The following is a 23406-nucleotide window of genomic DNA, read 5'->3' on the forward strand; positions in this document are numbered from 1 at the left end:
AATGAAAGCTAGAATGTTCTCCTTTCTCTTCAATAATGCACTCTATGAAATAAAAGACATATTCAGAATATACTAAATGGATGTATAAGTTGCTGCTGACATCTAACATATGAAGGAAACAGTCATTTTCACAAAGAAAAGCACATGTGTTATGATTAGTGAAATGATTCAAACCCTTTCCACTGTGAAAATCCCTGTAGGTCTTACTTAAACTCATGTGTCAGATCTAAATGTGTTAAGTTATAAAAACATTTTGAGTCCATAAATGTTTGTAAAATTTTTGATTAACTTAGTTTCTTGTTCTGTAGCATAGAAATATTCTAGGAAACTATCAATACAATGTTCTAGACTGATTAAATCAACCTGCTAGGTGCTGAAGGAATACATCTTTCATAGGAAGTCCTTCTGAAGTAGGCATTTAGTCAACATAGTGTGTAAAAATAATTTTAATTAGTACATAATACCACTGGCTATCCATAAAAGCTTTACAAAGTCATTTGAGTTTTTACTTTCATGTTTACAAGTATTCCATGATATATGTGGGTTTGTTTTTCACTTTATAAAACTAAGACTGAAGGACTAAGGGAGTACAAGGATTACACAGTAGGCCCACAGCCAGTATTCTGACCAGGTCCAGAATTCCTCTCTGCCACAGGGGTGGTGCCAACGTTGAAAGGGTTCCTTAAAATATTTCTTTCATCACAGATCGTCACTAAGACCCTGGTTCTTTGAGGCCTGGCCAAAGTATATATGTTCTAATCACGTATTTATGTCTCTAGTCTTCCAGGTGTTCATGGTAGCCAACTTCATGTTCTCAGGAGTCATGGTAACACTGGGCTTCGATTTGCAGTAACAGTGTCTGTCTGTGCACTTCGTTGTCCCTGGGCTCTGTTAGTCACAAAAGAAATATGTATGGTTTTAGCAGAATTACCAAATCCTGACACTGCTCTCATTTCCTGGGCTTCCCTAGGCTCACAGCCATTTCTGCCTTGACTGAACTGCAGTGGAGTTACACTGGCTGAGATCCCTGCTATTCCTTTTTGGTAATATTTTCAGACTGCTAAAATCAGGACAATAACAGCGAACACAGGGACTCAATCGCTAAGGTCTACTTAAAGAAGAGAGCTATCCACAGTCTAAAGACATGAGAGGGGAATCCTTATAGAGTTACTATTTTATACATAAACACTATGGGAAATAAGTTGAATTTCAGATGTCTAGAAAAGACTGCATCTTTACAATTGTTTAAAATGTACATAGAGAGTTTGAAACATAAAAACTAGTACCCTGTATATTAAGAATATAAGAAGAATCTGTGCAGATACATTGTAACAACTTTACTAACAATAAACTCTACACAGAATAACAACAATGGGAAGAGACTCTGTGTTCTGCTTAGTATTTTCATCATCTTGAAGCAGGCTAGGGTCCTCTAGAGAGAGCTCCTACCAAGGAATTGCTTCTACTGGGGTTCATGGGCAAGTGTGTGGGGGTGTTTGTTTTCTTGAGTGGTGATTGATGTGGGTGGGCACAGCCTACTATTGAGTGGTGCCACCCCTGAGCAGGTGGTCCTGGACGGTATAATGATACGAGGTTGAGCTAGCCAGGGACAGAAAGCCTGTAAGCAGCATTCCTCCATGGCCTCTGCTTCAGTTCCTGCCTCCTGGTCCCTGCTTTGGGATCCTGTCTTGACTTCCCTTGGTGATCAGTTACAACACAACTCTAAGCTAAAATAAATTGTCTCTTCATGGAGATGAATTTGTAATGGGTTTTGACACAAGAAGAGAGACTTAAGCCACATTTTTCAGAAATGATATAACACAACCTCTCCTTTTGCATTTTTTCATAGTGCCATAAAATTGAAAGGATAAAATCAACTTATTAAATGGCTTTCAATAAGGTAAATTGCATACTGTCAAATTTGTCTCATTTTGTCCAAGGTCATATTAACCAAATTACAGATGGTGATACTTTTTAAAAAAATTCTATGCCACCTTCATGGCAAAATATTTGCAGTGTTTAACATTTAACCTTGTCATGCCTCTAGTAGTGTTTGTAATCTGTTTAATTTTCATTTTGAATGATTGCTCACTTAGGACACCAGAAATAGATAGCTGATTGTTCTTTAAGTACACAGTCTTGTTTTGAAATGTTTGTCATGTTACCATCCATGGTTCTTAAAATGTAACTGTTATGAAATGCTAATTCAGATTTATCCAGTGTTTGATCTAGAAGACCCTAGAGTAAAATAGCTTGAATAGTCACACAGAGTGCATAGCAGAATCCTGGATACAATGTAGGATGATAAAGTGTTTTAATATTATATACATAGGTAAAACATTTGCATAACTTATTCCATTTAATAATCCAATGTTGTCTTGGCGTCACAGATGACAAATTTAAGGCAAAGTAAGTTAGCTTAACCAAAGTTAAAATATATTAAATGCCAACACCTTTACACAGAGTGAGGTTTCCTGTTAGTATCACCTTCTACTAGTTGTCTTACATTTCAGAACAGTCTCCTCTTTCACACAGCTGGGACCTATTAGGCTCAAATCAGGCTGCACTTACTTAGGCCCCTGCATTACCAGCAGGCTTATAAGAGGTGCCTGATTAAGACCTTCTTCCACATACCTGCCTATGAAGTTATCTTTGTTACTTCTCAGAACAAAAAAAATCTGTCTCCATAACAGCATTATTACTAAACCATGCCCTCCCTCATGAGTACTAATTACTATGCTTAGCAAATTGTACCTAGTAGCTAGCTATGCAATCATTTTAAACAAATAGATTACCTGAGAAAATGAAAGGAAATTAATTGAAACATTATAAGAAGGAAAGTAAACATGTGGGTGCAACAATCCAACTTCATGTGTTTTCCCCAGTGTAGACAGAGTCTCTTATGAGCAGCTCCTGTAAATAAAAACACAATGGTCAGTGAGCTGAGGCAGGACATAGAAAGGAGACACTCACAGGAAAAGAGAGGAATCTGTGAAATGGGAGAGATATAAAGGAGAGATTTGAGTTGGATTCTGAGACACTAGATGCTCAGGAAGAAGTGGCCAGGACTGGAGGAGAGGTAAACTAAGCATGTAGAAGACATAGAATTGTTTAAATGAATTAAATACATTAAGAGCTACTTAGGCAATGAGGTGAAGCATATGGCCTAGGCATTTAAAATAAATAATTAGTCACAGAGTCATTATTGTTGTCCAAGAGGAAAAATGGAATTCATTAATTTATTTTACAGCCCAGTATTCTCAGCAGAATTCTACCAGGCTCTTCAAAGGTTTATAAGCGATATTTCCTAAATTAATTAAAAAAAAAAAACTAAATGAGCATTTCCAACTCTTTCTATGGAGCCTGTGTTACTTTAAAAATACAACCAAGTAACAACACAAAAAGAAAAACAAAAAGGAAAGTAAATAAAGTTAAATTACAGGCCAACTTCTCTTATAAGCATATACAAAAAAAAAAATCCTCAATAAAACACTTGCAAACTGAAGACAGTCTTTAAAAAAAAAAATCACTCACAAAAATGAAGTTTCATTAACTCAGAGATTCAGAATTAGTTCAACATACAGAAGCCAAACGACAAAATCTAATGCCTACACAATAAAAGCCCTAGGAAGAATAGGACTGGGGGAACTTGCCTCATCATAATAAAGGCAATTAACAAACCCACAGCCAACATCATTTGAGATGGAGAAAAAAATGAAAGAAATCCCTTTGAATCTGGATAATATAGGGCTGTTCACTATGCCCAACCCTTTTCTTTCTTTTCTTTCATTTCTTTCTCTCTTTCTTTTTCTTTTTAAATGCTATCTCTTTTTGCCAGTGCTTCTTTTCTTTTTTTTAAAGATTTATTTATTTTCTGCATATGAGTACACTGTAGCTGTCTTCAGACACACCAGAAGAGGGTATCAGATTCCATTACAGTTGTGAGCCACAATGTGGTTGCTGAGTGTTGAACTCAGGACCTCTGGAAGAACAATCAGTGCTCTTAACAACGAAGCCATCTCTCCAGCCCACCCCCACCCCCACCTCCACCCCTTTCTAATGCAGAGTTTGAAGCACGAGCTAGGACAGTAAAAGAGGAAGAAATTTTGAAAATACAAATAGGAAAAGAAAATGTCATGATATATCTGTTTGCAGATAATGTGATATTATACATAAAATATTCCAAATATTTCACCATGAACAAGCCTAACCAAAGAGGTAAGAACACTATGATAAAGCTCTAAATCTCTCTGAAGAAAGAGCTTGATGAAGACACTAGAAAAAGGAAAGACTTCCCAAATTAATGGTTTAGAAAAAATATTGTAAAACTGACCATATACAAAACAATTTACAGATTGGATGCAATCCAAATCAAAAGCCCCACAACATTATTAAAATATATATTTTGAAACATCCTAAAATACATATGGATCCATGAAAGACTGCAGATCATCAAACCAGTAATGAGCAAAAAGAAAAATGCTGGAGGAATTACCACCCCAGATTTCAGAATATTACAGAGCTATAGTAGTTAAAAGAGCATGCTACTGACACAAAAGCAGATATGCTGACTAATGGAACAAGATGAATAACCCAGGCATAAGAATCTGAAACTAAATATATCTAGAGTTTCACAACAATGCCAAAGTACACGTGGGGAAAATGGTGATGAGAAAACTGGATGTTCACATGTAGTAGAAAGGGCTATATGTATGCCCTCTCACAAAAACTAACTCCATATGGATCAAAGCATCAGTGTGTAACCTTTGGGGAAAAATGTCAGTGGTTCTCTACATTGAGGATACAGGTATAGGAAATGATGCCCTGAAGATGTTTCTACTTGCCCAGGTATTATGGCCAACAACTGACAAGTGAGACCTTGTGAAAGTAAAAAGTGTTTTACAGGGAAGGACACAATCTATAGAGTAGACAGTTCACGGAGTAGGAGTGTTTAAAATCCTTTTCAATTAGGGGAGTGCAAACTGCAACCCCTAATATAAGATTTTATCTTAAGTCAGAATAGCTAAGATGAATAAAATAATAGATGGGGCAGGAGAGATGGTGAATAATTCAAAAGCAACCAAGAGCTGGCCCTGTAATTTCAGCTGCAGAGATTGGATATTCACACACACACACACACAAACACACACACACACACACACACAGACACACATCCCAGGTCTGTCTCTGTGTCTGGGACCCTCTGATTTGGATCAGAAGTCCAAGTAAGCTGGAAGAAGAGAAATGCTTGGGACTTCTGATCCAAATCAGGGAGACCCAGACACAGAGACAGACTGGAGGGAGAAGCATGAAGAGAGGACATGGTGAAAAGACCATGAGGATTCAGCATAAGCAGGGTGACAAGTGAGTTTTCGTGAGGAAACACATCGATCATAGCAAGTCAGGGAAGACTAAGATTGAAGGTAAAATGCCACATGCTGAGAAACAGGAAACCTTAAGGGTTAGAATCACTCAGAACCTGCACAGGAAGGCTTGCAGGCTGGTGATTAGCTTAGTATGTCTTTGTGTTAATTATTTGGGAGCTAGAAGGAGAATAGTCTTGTCTTAGGCTCCCAGGAACTGCAAAACACGTGCCTCTGTACATTTTACATACCTGAGTGTATGCACTGACACACAGATGACACCTCACCACAGCCACAGCTGGAGAACACAAGCCAACAGGACTCCCATCTGGTAGCGCCTCACCATTGCAGTCTCTCAGGCATTCACAGCACATCGAGCTTCTCCATGTGGTAGGCAATTGTTTGCCTTCTCTGCAGATCTGTTTCAGTGCTTATTGTGCTACATCCTATGTCATGATTAGGTTGTCAACGCAATTAAAATCACTCTCATGTCAATGCTGTGTAGATGAGGTATCAAATCTCCAAAAGGGCCTTACTACAAGCCATGGCCACTCACAAAGATGAAATTGCAGTTTTCTGATAATTGTGGTTTTCTGATAATTGTGGGTAGGCATGGGCTGGGTATAGCAGGCACAGAGACAGGGTGAGCTTCCAGTCCCTATCATTCTGGAACTTTCCAGGGTCTGTCTTCACGGATGTTGGTAGGATGTGAGACTGAGTGTGTGTCCTCTGCTAGAACCAAGATGGCTGGTAAGGTGTCTAGCCCAGTGGAAGCTGAGAAAGTTTCATTTCATCCATAGTGAGACCTCCATCACAAGAAACCAAATCCAAAAGAAAGGCTAGTAAGCCACAAACCCATATTCACATGTTTGTGTTTGAGCACCTGTATTAGAGCCTGAAAACCTTGAAGAAAATCCCTGTGAGAGAGCCATGGGGTGAAGCTGTCATGAACCGATCTAGAGATGAACAAATGGAAGGCTACCCATGCTTCAAAGCTGCTCACCATAGTCTCTGCAACTTGTCAGAGCTCTACTTGCTTGCACTCAACAAATACCTGCAGAACAAGTAAAGAAAGATCACTGCTCATTCCAGGAGCCAAAGCCCACCTAAAACAAACCTCAGTACAACCTAAGACAAGCCCTCTCCTTAGGTGCTGGTCAGATATATCTAAGAGACTCACAAAACATGCAGCCTATTATTATTAACCTTGGCTGCCCTCGCGAGGTGAAATGTATATCCCCATTGACAATGACAATATGGACTTTAGGAGCAGGCCCCCAAGCTGGAGCCAAAGTAAAAGATTTCTCTCTGAGGACTAGCTTTCTGGGCACTCAAAGGCATGTTGGAAACTCAAAAAAGAAGGAAACAGCTGTCCTACACAGCTATCCATCCTAGGAACCACATTAACTACTGGCATGGCATAATGACTCTAAAGGTGCAACAGTGACACACATAGCTTGGTGGTAACCAGCAGTACTCTAAATGGACTTAAGGCCTTTCAACAGGACACAAAGCATCCCTAGTACTGGGAACCTTGCTAACTACTCAGTGCTAGTCAAGTCAAGTTATTGCAGGAGAACCTACATCCAAAGCTTTACTAAACCAGCATTATCTCTAACAAAAATTTAAATCTGTTAATAATGATGATAATAATGATAATAATAAAATATAGGATATGGCTTGGGTATGTAGAGATTATGAAAGATTGGAAAGAAGTTGGGGCAGTTGGGCATGCCCCAACCCTCTCAGAGGCAATTATAAGAGAGCAAGTGCTGACCTCCTTTCTACCTCTAAAGACTTTATACTTTTAGATTATCAGATTTCTCCACCTGTTCCTCTAGCCTAGACTCAACTCTGGCTTTGTGTGTGCTCCTATTTTATGGAGGGCTGAAGGTCCTCTCTCAGCACTGAGTTAGAGTCCATGGGATTGCCTAGGGTATCAGGAGATCCCAGAAAGTAAAGTAGAAGCCAACTACTTGCTGTTGAACAAGATCTTACAGGTTCTTCAAAAACCCAATCATGCTGCTTATTCCTCCTGGAAGCTTTCCCCACACAAACAGAGGGACATAGGTTCCCACCCACTAGATTTGGTCCCGAGGTATAGGTCACTCCCACAGCCACACCTTTAATGTCCTAAGCATATTGAAAAGGACTCCTAGTAGAAACAGTGGGATAACTTATATAAAACTAGGGAGTTGAAGCAAGGACAACTAGCATATCTCCCAAGCTAGCTTCCATGGTATCTTTCCTGGTTCCAGGTCTCTTATACCAATCTGATGCCATACCATTGAGTTCCATACTCTATTGTTTCAATGTCTGTGGGGGTGAAAAAGCACAAACTGGGACTGGAACCTTTACTCTTGCCCCAAAACAGGGTTTCAAACCTTGTTGGTAAACTTCCATCATACAGGTTGGTACATGGGACTTAATTAATGTAGACTGCTCCAACCAAACCTCATAAATCCAATCCTAGTGGGTTCAGAACAAGTCTCAAATATGTTGTCAGAATAGAAGAGAGAGATTGAAACAACCTGTCTGTGTCACACAACAGTGCTAATATGTGTCCAGTCCTGCAGTCCCTTACCTAAGAGTCACGTAGGTGCCATCCCTCTGCCTTCTGTGTGGCACTCTATTCCAGAAGGCCAACAATGCCTACCCACACACTGGAGGCAATGCTCCTCGGTCCCCAAAGTAAGAGTTATGGAGTACAGTCTTGTTAATTGCTGTCTACTGCCTTTGATGGTGGGTTAAGAAGTTCTGCACTCTCCTGGAAACTCTTCCTACATGACTTAGCAACAACAAACAAGACTTTCACCCAGAGGCACTTTTATATGTTTCTCTTCCTCTAAGTGTGTGGATGTCTGATGCAGTGTGGTATACAATGTGTCTAAATGTATTGGGGTTTTTCCAGCCTGATATTGTTTACCCACTCTTCCTTGGTATCACCTTCCCTGAGCCACTCCATGGGCACCAGGCCAGATCATAACTCCTACAACGTACCCCCTCTACCTCTTTACCTTGTGATTTTGAAATGGAGCAGAAATTCCTCACAGCTGCAGGTCTGGGTCCTTAGTAAATACCTGTTCTATCATTGACTGACATATGTCAGTGGTAAAATGGGGGCAGGGGGAGAGATAGCTGAAAATATGAGTTCGTTTCAGGATCCTTGTTGTGTAAGATGATAAGACACCTGTAAGTGTCTCTTCCACTGCCTCACTCTTTATGTTGGTGCCCTCATCTTCTACATCAGCCCAGAGGCCGTAGTTCAGGAGAGGCTATTGACGTAACTCAAAGTCACATTTATTTATTTGTTTTACATATTTCTTTGTGCTTTTATTAGGTCATTTCTTTTCTTATTTTATACATTTACTTTACTGCAAAGTGAATCGAACCCAGATGCATATTCAGGCTAAGGAAATATGTATGACTGTGCTATTTCTGAGGACTGTAGGTATACATAGATGGGTAAATATGCATATGAATGTACGTGTTTACAGTATATATGCTGATTGGTTACCTTAGCAATGGTCTCACTCTGTGACCCAGATCTCAGCATGTTCTCCAGCAGTGTTGAGCATAAATGGTAGGAGAGGCCCTTGGTCCTGGGAAGGCTCCATGCACAAGTGTAGGAGAATGTCACTGCGGGAAGGCAGGAGTGGGTGGGAGGGTGGGTGAGCACCCTCATAAAAGCAGTGGGAGGGATGGGATAGGGGGTTCTCAGAGTAGAAATTGTGAAAGGGGATAACATTTGAAGTGTAAATAAATAAAATATCCAAGAAGGAAATGAAAAAAATTGAAAAAAAGAATCCAGCTCTGCCTATTTTCCTACAGATGTGATGATTTATTTTCCTTTTACAATTAAAAAAAAAACTTCTGGCACAAGTCCCTTCCTGTCCACTGCAGCACCGAGGTTCCTTGCCTGCTGAGTTTCTGGACACCAGCAAGGGCTCACACAGGATCCCCCATGGGATCCTAAGACCTCTGGTGAGTGGAACACAGTGTCTGCTCCAATCCAATCACTCCAGATGGTGAAAGGCAAATGTAAGAATCCTACTAACAGAAATCAAGACCACTCACCATCATCAGAACGCAGCACTCCCACCCCACCTAGTCCTGGGCATCCCAACACACCTGAAAAGCTAGACCTGGATTTAAAAGCATATCTCATGATGATGGTAGAGGACATCAAGTAGGAATTTAATAACTCACTTAAAGAAATACAGGAGAACACTGCTAAAGAGTTACCAGTCCTTAAAGAAAAACAGGAAAACACAACCAAACAGGTAGAAGCCCTTAAAGAAAAACAGGAAAACACATGCAAACAGGTGATGGAAATGAACAAAACAATACTAGACCTAAAAAGGGAAATAGAGCTCTTCCGGTCAGACCAGCACCAGGATAGCTAGGGCGCAGGGTCGGCTGACACTCGCCAGCTACCCACAACACCCGCCACAGGATCTTGGGACTTCTGGTGAGTGGAACACAGCTTCTGCTCCAATCCAATTGCGCGCAGGACCTGAGACTGCATTAGTTAGGGAAGTAGAAAACCAGCCTGACAGCCAGAGGACAGTGGTCCACCCTGCACGGGAGTGCCATCTTGGTTCCAGGACTCAGCCGAACTTAGGAACTTAGTCTACACAGGTGAGAGTGTGCACCACAGAGGCAGAAAGCTTCTGGGACAGGCGGGAGCCAGAGAGCTGCTGAGGCAGCACCCTTTTGGGGCCACACACATCCGGCACCCTCCCAGCCGGAAGACAGTGGTCTTCCCTGCACGGGAGCACTCTGCCTCAGGAGCAGGGAGCACCATCTTGGATCCAGGACTCCACCGAACTTAGGAACTTAGTCTGCACAGGTGAGAGTGTGCACCACAGAAGCTGACAGCTTCTGTGACCTGCCAAAGCAACACAGCATCTGGGAAAGATCCTGTTTTGGGCCTTCTTCTTCGGCCAGGAGGAGATCCAAACACCAGATATCTGTGCACCTTCCCTGTAAGAGGAGAGCTTGCCTGCAGAGAGTGCTCTAACCACTGAAACTCAGAGGAGAGAGCCTGTCTCCCAGGTCTGCTGATAGACGGTAATCAGAATCACCAGAAGAACAATCTCTAAACAGAGACAACTATAACAACTAACTCCAGAGACTACCAGATGGCAAAGGTAAACGTAAGAATCTTACTAACAGAAACCAAGACAACTCACCATCATCAGAACCCAGCACTCCCACTTCGCCCATTCCAGGGCACCCCAACACACCCGAAAAGCTAGACCTGGATTTAAAAGCATATCTCATGATGATGGTAGAGGACATCAAGAAGGACTTTAATAACTCACTTAAAGAATTACAGGAGAACATGGCTAAAGAGTTACAAGTCCTTAAAGAAAAACAGGATAACACAATCAAACAGGTAGAAGTCCTTAAAGAAAAACAGGAAAACACATCCAAACAGGTGATGGAAATGAACAAAACCATACTAGACCTAAAAAGGGAAGTAGACACAATAAAAAAAAAACCCAAAATGAGGCAACACTGGAGATAGAAAACCTAGGAAAGAAATCTGGAACCATAGATTCGAGCATCAGCAACAGAATACAAGAGATGGAAGAGAGATTCTCAGGTGCAGAAGATTCCATAGAGAACATGGGCACAACAATCAAGGAAAATGGAAAATGCAAAAAGATCCTAACTCAAAACATCCAGGAAATACAGGACACAATGAGAAGACCAAACCTACGGATAATAGGAGTGGATGAGAATGAAGATTTTCAACTCAAAGGACCAGCAAACAACTTCAACAAAATTATAGAAGAAAACTTCCCAAATCTAAAGAAAGAGATGCCCATGAACATACAAGAAGCCTACAGAACTCCAAATAGACTGGACCAGAAAAGAAATACCTCCTGACACATAATAATCAGAACAACAAATGCACTAAAGATAGAATACTAAAAGCAGTAAGAGAAAAAGGCCAAGTAACATATAAAGGCAAGCCTATCAGAATTACACCAGATTTTTCACCAGAGACTATGAAAGCCAGAAGATCCTGGACAGATGTTATACAGACACTAAAAGAACACAAATTCCAGCCCAGGCTACTATACCCAGCCAAACTCTCAATTAACATAGATGGAGAAACCAAAGTATTCCACGACAAAACCAAATTCACACATTATCTCTCCACGAATTCAGCCCTTCAAAGGATAATAACAGAAAAAAAAAACAATACAAGGACGGGAACCACGCCCTAGAAACAACAAGAAGGTAATCCCTCAACAAACCTAAAAGAAAACAGCCACAAGAACAGAATGCCAACTTTAACAACAAAAGTAAAAGGAAACAACAATTACTTTTCCTTAATATCTCTTAATATCAATGGACTCAACTCCCTGATAAAAAGACATAGACTAACAAACTGGCTACACAAACAAGACCCAACATTTTGCTGCTTACAGGAAACTCATCTCAGAGAAAAAGATAGACACTACCTCAGAAAGAAAGGCTGGAAAACAATTTTTCAAGCAAATGGTAGGAAGAAAAAAGCTGGAGTAGCCATTCTAATATCTGATAAGATTGACTTCCAACCCAAAGTCATCAAAAAGGACAGGGAGGGGCACTTCATACTCATCAAAGGTAAAATCCTCCAAGAAGAACTATCAATCCTGAATATCTATGCTCCAAATACAAAGGCAGCCACATTCATTAAAGAAACTTTAGTAAATCTCAAAGCACACATTGCACCTCATACAACAATAGTGGGAGACTTCAACACACCACTTTCACCAATGGACAGATCATGGAAACAGAAACTAAACAGGGACAAAGTGAAACGAACAGAAGTTATGAATCAAATGGATCTGGCAGATATCTACAGAACATTCTATCCTAAAACAAAAGGATATACCTTCTTCTCAGCACCTCATGGTACCTTCTCCAAAATTGACCACATAATTGGTCACAAAACAGGCCTCAACAGATACAAAAATATTGAAATTGTCCCATGCATCGTATCAGATCACCATGGATTAAGGCTGATCTTCAATAACAAAATAAATAATAGAAAGCCAACATTCATGTGGGAATTGAACAACACTCTTCTCAATGATACCTTGGTCAAGGGAGGAATAAAAAAGAAATTAAGGACTTTTTACAGTTCAATGAAAATGAAGCCACAACATACCCAAACTTATGGGACGCAATGAAAGCATTTCTAAGAGGAAAATTCATAGCTCTGAGTGCCTCCATAAAGAAACTAGAGAGAGCACACATTAGTAGCTTGACAACACACCTAAAAGCACTAGAACAAAAGGAAGCAAATTCACCCAAGAGGAGTAGACGGCAGGAAATAATCAAACTCAGGGGTGAAATCAACCAAGTGGAAATAAGAAGAACTATTCAAAGATTCAACCAATCAAGGAGCTGGTTCGTTGAGAAAATCAACAAGATAGATAAACCCTTAGCCAGACTCACTAGAGGGCACAGGGAAAGCATCCTAATTAACAAAATCAGAAATGAAAAAGGAGACATAACAACAGATCCTGAAGACATCCAAAACACCATCAGATCCTTCTACCAAAGGCTATACTCAACAAAACTGGAGAACCTGGATGAAATGGAGAAGTTCCTAGACAGATACCAGGTACCAAAGTTGAATCAAGATCAGGTTAATGATCTAAACAGCCCTATATCCCCCAAAGAAATAGAAGCAGTCATTAATAGTCTCCCAACCAAAAAAAGCCCAGAACCAGATGGGTTTAGTGCAGAGTTCTATCAGACCTTCAAAGAAGATCTAATCCCAGTTCTTCACAAACTATTCCACTAAATAGAAACAGAGGGTACTCTACCCATCTCATTCTATAAAGCCACAATTACTCTGATACCTAAACCACAAGAAGACCCAACAAAGATAGAAAACTTCAGACCAATATCCCTTATGAATATTGATGCAAAAATCCTCAATAAAGTTCTTGTTAACCGAATCCAAGAACACATCAAATCAATCATCCATCCTGACCAAGTAGGTTTCATCCCAGGGATGCAGGGATGGTTCAATATACGGAAATCCATCAACGTAATCCACTATATAAACAAACTCAAAGACAAAAACCACATGGTCATCTCATTAGATGCGGAAAAAGCATTTGACAAGATCCAACACCCATTCATGATAAAAGTCTTGGAAAGATCAGGAATTCAAGGCCCATACCTAAACATAATATAAGCAATCTACAGCAAACCAGTAGCCAACATCAAAGTAAATGGTCAGAAGCTTGAAGCAATCCCTCTAAAATCAGGGACTAGACAAGGCTGTCCACTTTCTCCATATCTATTCAACATTGTACTTTAAGTCCTAGCCAGAGCAATTCGACAACAAAAGGAGATCAAAGGGATACAAATTGGAAAAGATGAAGTCAAAATATCACTTTTTGCAGATGATATGATAGTATATATAAGTGACCCTAAAAATTCCACCAGAGAACTCCTAAACCTGATAAACAGTTTCAATGAAGTAGCTGGATATAAAATTAACTTAAACAAATCAATGGCCTTTCTCTACACAAAGAATAAACAGGCTGAGAAAGAAATTAGGGAAACAACACCCTTCTCAATAGTCACAAATAATATAAAATATCTTGGCATGAGTCTAACTAAGGAAGTGAAAGATCTGTATAATAAAAACTTCAAGTCTCTGAAGAAAGAAATTATAGAAGATCTTAGAAGATGGAAAGATCTCCCATGCTCATGGATTGGCAGGATCAACATTGTAAAAATGGCTATCTTGCCAAAAGCAATCTACAGATTCAATGCAATCCCCATCAAAATTCCAAATCAATTCTTCAACGAATTAGAAAGTGCAATCTGCAAATTCATCTGGAATAACAAAAAACCTAGAATAGCAAAAACTCTTCTCAAGGATAAAAGAACCTCTGGTGGAATCACCATGCCTGACCTAAAGCTTTACTACAGAGCAATTGTGATAAAAAACTCCGTGGTACTGGTATAGTGACAGACAAATAGACCAATGGAATAGAATTGAAGACCCAGAAATGAACCCACACACCTACGGTCACTTGATCTTCAACAAGGGAGCTAAAACCATCTAGTGGAAGAAAGACAGCATTTTCAACAAATGGTGCTGGCACAACTGGTTGTTAACATGTAGAAGAATGCGAATCGATCCATTCCTACCTCCTTGTACTAAGGTCAAGTCTAAGTGGATCAAGGAACTTCACATAAAACCAGAGACACTGAAACTTATAGAGGAGAAAGTGGGGAAAAGCCTTGAAGATATGGGCACAGGGGAAAATTCTTGAATAGAACAGCAATGGCTTGTGCTGTAAGATCGAGAATTGACAAGTGGGACCTCATGAAACTGCAAAGCTTCTGCAAGGCAAAAGACACCATCAATAAGATAAAAAAACCACCAACAGATTGGGAAAGGATCTTTACCTATCCTAAATCAGATAAGGGACTAATATCCAATATATATAAAGAACTCAAGAAGGTGCACTCCAGAAAGTCAAATAACCCCATTAAAAAATGGGGCTCAGAACTGAACAAAGAATTCTCAACTGAGGAATACCAAATGGCAGAGGAGCACCTGAAAAAATGTTCAACATCCTTAATCATCAGGGAAATGCAAATCAAAACAACCCTGAGTTTCCACCTCACACCACTCAGAATGGCTAAGTTCTGAGTGACAAAAAACTCAGGTGACAGCAGATGCTGGCGAGGATGTGGAAAAAGAGGAACACTCCTCCATTGTTGGTGGGATTGCAAGCTTGTACAACCACTCTGGAAATCAGTCTGGCCATTCCTCAGAAAACTGGACATAGTACTACCGGAGGATCCAGCAATACCTCTCCTGGGCATATATCCAGAAGATATCCCAACCGGTAAGAAGGACACATGCTCCACTATGTTCATAGCAGCCCTATTTATAATAGCCAGAAGCTGGAAAGAACCCAGATGCCCCTCAACAGAGGAATGGATACAGAAATTATGGTACATTTACACAATGGAGTACTACTCAGCTATTAAAAAGAATGAATTTATGAAATTCCTAGCCAAATGGATGGACCTGGAGGGCATCATCTTGAGTGAAGTAACACAATCACAAAAGAACTCACACAATATGTATTCACTGATAAGTGGATATTAGCCCAAAACTTAGGATACCCAAGATATAAGATACAATTTGCTAAATGCATGAAACTCAAGAAGAATGAAGACCAAAGTGTGGACACTGTGCACCTTCTTAGAATTGGGAACAAAACACCCAGGGAAGGAGTTACAGAGACAAAGTTCGGAGCTGTGATGAAAGGATGGACCATTTAGAGACTGCTGTATCCAGGGATCCATCCCATAATCAGCTTCTAAACGCTGACACCATTGCATACACTAGCAAGATTTTGCTGAAAGGACCCAAATATAGCTGTCTCTTGTGAGACTATGCCGCGGCCTAGCAAACACAGGAGTGGATGTTCACAGTCAGCTATTAGATGTAACAAAAGGTACTTGTGATAGAGAAAATGAAGATATGGGGTGGGGCAGAAGAACTTTGGGCCCTTCTGGTCTACAAATACAAAATACTAACCTAGCCCAGATTACTTCACTTTGTCTCAGACTTCTCTTTAAGGATCTACTCTCAAGGATCTATCCCTCTGTCAGGGAACAGGAGGTCTTCCTTTTCCTCCCCTCTCAAGTTCTCTCTGTTGTGAGATAGGGATAGGGAGTGGCTGCCCTAATGAACCTATTTGTCTTCCCAATTTCCTTGTCTCCTGCATGTGTGCTGAATTACATGAGATAAGCTCTAGGTAGTATTCCTAGAGACAACATCTTCTCACCTTCAACCAACATTCTCAATTAGTCAGCAAAGTTCCTTCCTTAAAATGAAGACAAATGAATGTAAGCTGACAAAGCTGATAGAACTCACGGAGTAGCAATGGGAATTACAGAAGACCAGGTCTCCTGGTGGTTTTCATGAGTACCCCACACAGTATGATGAGATTCCTAGCTAAAATGACAACGCAAGCACGGCTTTGAATCCTGTGTATACATCATTATTGAGAGAAAAGATAACTCACAACACAATGTATAAATCCCAAGGAGGTCTGACTAAAATCTGTGTACAAATGAGCAAGAGAAACTGGGCTTAGTGGTGAAGCATTCACCTTGAAGTTTCTGTGGACACAACAAAACCATGAAGTTTTAAGGTTTTAGACCCACTCTCACTATACTAACTCAAAAAGAGAAATCCCAAGTGTCCAATCAGAATAAAAATTATCCTCTTTTTTTTCCAATTAAAATTGAGGTAATGTGATGACTGAGACACTCAAGTATTAGTTCCAGATGAGAAAACACATATGAAAAACTTTGTGAGAGACATAAGAAAATTAATTAAAATATGTCCAACAAATTCATAACGTTTTATCTCATATTTTTCATTTTGAGGTGTATGGTCTCTCTGGTCAGCATGGCATCTAGCTTGAAGTGCTCAACTCTTAGCCTCAGCCTTGGAATGCTGGGGACAGGATTGTGCCACCAAGAGCTTATCTACATATGCTACAGGATAAAATAACTATGTGGTTTATAGATTAGATGAAATAAAGCAATAGCAAGAGAGTATGAAACATTGAACTAAGGTAAGAGTTAGTCCCATGCAAATGTGTCGTTAGGGCCAAGAACTAGAATAGTAATTAGACTGAAAATTCAGAATTGACAGGTGCTCTATTGACAATGCACCCAGCCAGCTGTTAGTTCATAAGGAATTTAAATCAATATTTTGTTCAAAGACAATATTCCCTTATGAAACAACTTATAATTTTGTGGATATTGGGGTCTTGGCAGTTTTGAATGAAATATTTAGAATAATATTTGAGAAACTGAATGGATATTTAAAAAGCACAGAATTAAATAAATTATTTTCATTTAAAAATTATTTGTTGTGTAACAACATCCCAAATCCCAAAGCACGATTAGGAGGCTGATACTGAAAGACAGTGAGTGGGTTTGTGAATACACTGAACAAGGTCCTTGGTCAAAAGCAAACAAAAGTATCAATGTGTACATGAATGTTTTGCAAGGATGTGAATCACTGCAGTTGTGGGGGACCCATGAGGCCCTGAGTCTGGTTATACCATCAAGCACAAAATGGGACTCATTGATTGTCATGACAATTTAAGATATACCAGTTTGAAGTACTATTTAAGCAAAATATGAAGTGAATTAATTTTACCTTAGATGAAGCTGTAGAACATTTTTAAGCCTTGATATCAGAGAAGGAAGAGCAACTCAGCAGAGAAGCTTGGATATATTTTGTAGGAATCCACATATTCCAGAACCAAAGGAAAAAATAACTCCAGTTATTAAAAACAACTCTAAATGATAAATATAAATATAACTCACAATATTAGCTATAAAATTCACAAATATGCTAAGGAGAATTTTATTATGGATCTTAAAACTTAAAAAATAACAACTAAGGAATTAGCTTAGCTACATAGAAATGTGATAAGCAAAATTTGAAATTTGCAAGTGAACTTGAGTGTCATAGCCAATGATCACAGCACAAAAATTAAGAGTCAAGGATCCATCATCTATGATACTAACAAAAGCAGTGAGGCTTGATGAAGGTGAAGAGAATATCACGAGGCAGATCTGTAAACTTTTATAATAATTTCTCTTTAGATTTAGACAAAATCCAATAGGAGAGAACTTAACAATGAAGAGATTCAAAGAGGCACACTAAGGGCCCTAGCAAGCCCAGGTTCCTGGTATATCATGTCTACTCTGAGCGTCACATCATTTACTATCAACTTAGACAGCTAGCTGCTGCACATTACTATAAGATTTTGATGAAAAACAGCACAGTATCTTATGCAGGACATGCAGAAGAGATTGCATTATGGAGCTGTGCCTTACACATGGACAGAAGGACATGTTCAACCTTCCTTATGACGTCCAGCATAGTATAACTAATCCAATAAAACTGCAAGTGCCACAGATCTCTTTCCTTGAAAATATTAAGAGAAATATTCCTTCAAAATATTTTGGATCCAATCTTTGTTTATACCAGAATTCATCATGCCCCTGTAAAGGGATACATTACCTGAATTATGCAGTAATGACTGATGAGAATTGCCTATATTACAACATTTAACAATTGCATGTTTATTCAAGGTCTGTTTGAAGTGGAGCAGTGTTATGCCATTGAAAAGCTTAGACCATTACCCTGCCTTCAAAAAAAATGAAAAAGTTACAATGAAAACTCCGTTAGCTCACTTTTTTAAAGTATACAACAATGTAATTAAAACCTTTAAAGATGTCATTTCAGTGCAATGCTGTCCTAGACACCTTTAGGTTTTCCACTGTGTGGTTTACATTTTATACATAAAGCCAAGAAAAAAATATGAAGCAAAGGGCCTCTCTACAAAAATATGACCTGCTGCTGTGTGTATAAGGAATCCGTGAAAGGACTCTATGGCAAGAGCACTGGTTGAAGTGAACCAGTACTTTTAGTAGTAGAGCCACACAATAAAAATAAAACTTCAACAGATTTACAATCCATGTAATTGCACTTTTTTCTTTGCCTAATTGTACCATCTCAGCAATTATATTATAAGCATGATTAGAATCCCCATTAACTGTGCCTTTGCAATAAAACTGTGGCAGAGCATACTTCCTGTGTGCTGCTAAATGCAGTGATGTCTTAGGCAAATTCTAGACTAAGAAAGTTTTCAAACAAAATGGGATGGAGAGAAATTAACATTATTAGTGGATAATATCAAAAGTTTCTTCTGCTGTCCAGGAGGATGTCTCCACTTGAAATATTGTCTGGGTTACACTTTAGAACCCTGAACTGAGAGATAATTGCATGAGATGAACGCTTTGCTTTGTAACATCTACAGTTAGGTAAACCCTTAACAACATGAATGAGTTTTGTGTGCTTTTGGATACATGCACGAATGCAGATGTGTGCATGGGTGTCTGTGTTTCTAGTAAATATTTCATGGATGTTAGGGTCCTGGGGTGATGTATTTTTACTTTATCAGTTTGCTTTCTTTAATCTTGGTATGTTTGTTTATTTGATGGACCATTTGTTTTCGAAAGAGAGAAAATGAGGATTTGCCTAGGTTAGAGGAGAGTAGGATTGGGAAGGAGATAGGGAAGATAAAACCATGATAAAAATATACTGCATGAACAATTTATTTTTCAATTAAAAACAAGAAGAAATGTACTTTTTTACTTTTAAAGTGTCTCTAAAATATTCGGCTATTCTTTCAAACATACATAGCTCAGAATTATCCTTGGTTCCATAGACAGGAAAATCAGCAAAATGCAATAAAGTGGCATGAGAAAAATGAAATTTTAAGGCTTACATTTATATAAGAATATGTCAAATTTGTTCTTTAAACACATATTTATATATTTTAAATTTTTATAATTCATGTGTTCATACAGATCTTAACTTCAACTATGTACATGTGGTTAAGAGTTTAATTTTCAATAATTAACTGAAAATGACAAACATTAAAACAAGAGATTGTTTATAAAACCACTAGAACCTCAGAAAAAATAGTGTCACCTAAAGCTAAAAATGAATGTGATTAAAATATACTTTGATTTATCTAAAGGTGCATGTCACACCTCCTCTGTTGTATACAGAGGGCAACACTGAAGAGATTCACTCATCACATGACATGGGGTCCATGAAGCGATCATTGTTGTTAAATGGTAGCAAGATGCTCTCCCCACTGTGTCTTCTCAACAAACTCTAAAAATCTAATTCAGATGCCAGTTGTAAAGAAATGTAAAATATTCCAATTTTGTTCTATTTAATGACACAGGTTAACAAAGGAGCATGTATGCAAAATGAGAATTTTTGAGTCACCTATCCAATTCAGTGGTTCATCAAACTTAAAATAGAATGCTATCAGAAACCTGAAACACTGTAGAGAGGCAAAACCAGAACTAACCTTGTTAAGCTATCCCACCAAGCTTTCCTCCTCGAAAATGGACCGAAATTGTCGTCCTCAACACGTGTTCCTAATCTGTCGAATCCAAGATCACTTTGAAGACTCCTGTCACAAGTTCTCACCGAGGCAGATGTGTGATCAGTGTGGATGTGTGAAGGTCTGGTCATCCTTTTCTCAGTGACAGACCAGGACTTGGTGGGTTGTGTATTCAGATGAGTGCGGGAAACACTGCAGAGGAAAATATACCATGTCTCATATGTTTCCTAAATGGTTCCCAAAATTATATTTTAACAATTGCTTTAAGAAGAAGTAGGATTTCCCTATAAACAATCTTACTAGTAAAAATATTTCAGAGAATACCCACCATAACAATTTCTTTTTTTTATTAAGTATTTTCCTCATTTACATTTGAAATGCTATCCCCAAAGTCCCCTATATCCTCCCCCCTACCCCCCTACCAACACACTCCCACTTTTTGGCACTGGCATTCCACTGTACTGGGGTATATAAAGTTTGCAATTCCAATGTGCCTCTCTTTCCACTTACTGATGGCCAACTAGGCCATCTTTTGATATATATGCAACTAGAGTCAAGAGCTCTGGGGTACTGGTTACTTCATACTGTTGTTCCACCTATAGGGTTGCAGAACCCTTTAGCTCCTTGGGTACTTTCTCTAGCCCCTCTATTGGGGGCCCAGTGATCCATCCAAAAGCTGACTGTGAGCATCCACTCCAGTGTTTGCTAGGCCCCGGCAAAGTCTCACTAGAGACAGCTATATCAGGGTCCTATCAGCACAATCTTGCTAGTGTATGCAATGGTGTCAGGGTTTGGAGGCTGCTTATGGGATGGATCCCTGGATATGGCAGTCTCTAGATGGTCCATCGTTTTCTCTCAGCTCCAAACCTTGTCTCTGTAACTCCTTCCATGGGTGTTTTGTTCCCAATTCTAAGAAGGGGCAAAGTGTCCACACACTTTGGTCTTCGTTCTTCTTTAGTTTCATGTGTTTTGCAAATTGTGACTTATATGTCTTCTCAACAAACTCTAAAAATCTAATTCAGATGCCAGTTGTAAAGAAATGTAAAATATTCCAATTTTGTTCTATTTAATGACACAGGCTAACAAAGGAGCATGTAGGCAAAATGAGAATTTTTGAGTCACCTATCCAATTCAGTGGTTCATCAAACTTAAAATAGAATGCTATCAGAAACCTGAAAAACTGTAGAGAGGCAAAGCCAGAACTAACCTTGTTAAGCTATCCCACCAAGCTTTCCTCCTCAAAAATGAACTTAAGTTGTCATCCTCATCATGTGTTCCTAATCTGTCGAATCCAAGATCACTTTGAAGACTCCTGTCACAAGTTCTCACTGAGGCAGATGTGTGGTCAGTGTGGATGTGTGAAGGTCTGGTCATCCTTTTCTCAGTGACAGACCAGGACTTGGTGGGTTGTGTATTCAGATGAGTGCGGGAAACACTGCAGAGGAAAATATACCATGTCTCATATGTTTCCTAAATGGTTCCCAAAATTATATTTTAACAATTGCTTTAAGAAGAAGTAGGATTTCCCTATAAACATTCTTACTAGTAAAAATATTTCAGAGAATACCCACCATAACAATTTCTTTTTTATTAAGTATTTTCCTCATTTACATTTGAAATGCTATCCCCAAAGTCCCCTATATCCTCCCCCCTACCCCCCTACCAACACACTCCCACTTTTTGGCACTGGCATTCCACTGTACTGGGGTATATAAAGTTTGCAATTCCAATGTGCCTCTCTTTCCACTCACTGATGGCCAACTAGGCCATCTATTGATATATATGCAGCTAGAGTCAAGAGCTCCGGGGTACTGGTTAGTTCATACTGTTGTTCCACCTATAGGGTTGCAGATCCCTTTAGCTCCTTGGGTATTTTCTCTAGCCCCTCTATTGGGGGCCCAGTGATCCATCCAATAGCTGACTGTGAGCATCCACTTCAGTGTTTGCTAGGCCCCGGCAAAGTCTCACTAGAGACAGCTATATCAGGGTCCTATCAGCACAATCTTGCCAGTGTATGCAATGGTGTCAGGGTTTGGAGGCTGCTTATGGGATGGATCCCTGGATATGGCAGTCTCTAGATGGTCCATCGTTTTCTCTCAGCTCCAAACCTTGTCTCTGTAACTCCTTCCATGGGTGTTTTGTTCCCAATTCTAAGAAGGGGCAAAGTGTCCACACACTTTGGTCTTCGTTCTTCTTGAGTTTCATGTGTTTTGCAAATTGTAACTTATATGTCTTCTCAACAAATTCTAAAAATCTAATTCAGATGCCAGTTTAAAGAAATGTAAAATATTCCAATTTTGTTCTATTTAATGACACAGGTTAACAAAGGAGCATGTATGCAAAATGAGAATTTTTGAGTCACCTATCCAATTCAGTGGTTCATCAAACTTAAAATAGAATGCTATCAGAAACCTGAAACACTGTAGAGAGGCAAAACCAGAACTAACCTTGTTAAGCTATCCCACCAAGCTTTCCTCCTCGAAAATGGACTTAAATTGTCATCCTCAACATGTGTTCCTAATCTGTCGAATCCAAGATCACTTTGAAGACTCCTGTCACAAGTTCTCACTGAGGCAGATGTGTGGTCAGTGTGGATGTGTGAAGGTCTGGTCATCCTTTTCTCAGTGACAGACCAGGACTTGGTGAGTTGTGTATTCAGATGAGTGCGGGAAACACTGCAGAGGAAAATATACCATGTCTCATATGTTTCCTAAATGGTTCCCAAAATTATATTTTAACAATTGCTTTAAGAAGAAGTAGGATTTCCCTATAAACAATCTTACTAGTAAAAATATTTCAGAGAATACCCACCATAACAATTTCTTTTTTATTAAGTATTTTCCTCATTTACATTTGAAATGCTACCCCCAAAGTCCCCTATATCCTCTCCCCTACCCCCCTAACCAACACACTCCCACTTTTTGGCACTGGCATTCCACTGTACTGGGGTATATAAAGTTTGCAATTCCAATGTGCCTCTCTTTCCACTCACTGATGGCCAACTAGGCCATCTTTTGATATATATGCAGCTAGAGTCA

The 23406-nt window shown here is 39.3% G+C and overlaps 1 protein-coding gene and 1 long non-coding RNA gene across 2 annotated transcripts in view; both read right to left on the reverse strand.

Moving 5' to 3' along the window:
• LOC147005977 (coiled-coil domain-containing protein 144A-like) overlaps positions 1-23406 on the reverse strand; it is a 153612-nt gene that overhangs the window by 85307 nt on the left and 44899 nt on the right. The window lies entirely within an intron of this gene.
• Positions 476-17680, reverse strand: LOC147005979 (uncharacterized). The gene is made up of 3 exons (XR_015045462.1): positions 17593-17680; positions 2796-2913; positions 476-888 (listed from the first exon to the last, which is right to left on the reverse strand). It is a non-coding gene; the product is annotated as an uncharacterized LOC147005979 (long non-coding RNA).

Source organism: Mus caroli, unplaced genomic scaffold (assembly GCF_978045245.1).
Source record: "Mus caroli unplaced genomic scaffold, Mus_caroli_1 scaffold_2, whole genome shotgun sequence".
Classification (NCBI taxonomy): domain Eukaryota; kingdom Metazoa; phylum Chordata; class Mammalia; order Rodentia; family Muridae; genus Mus; species Mus caroli.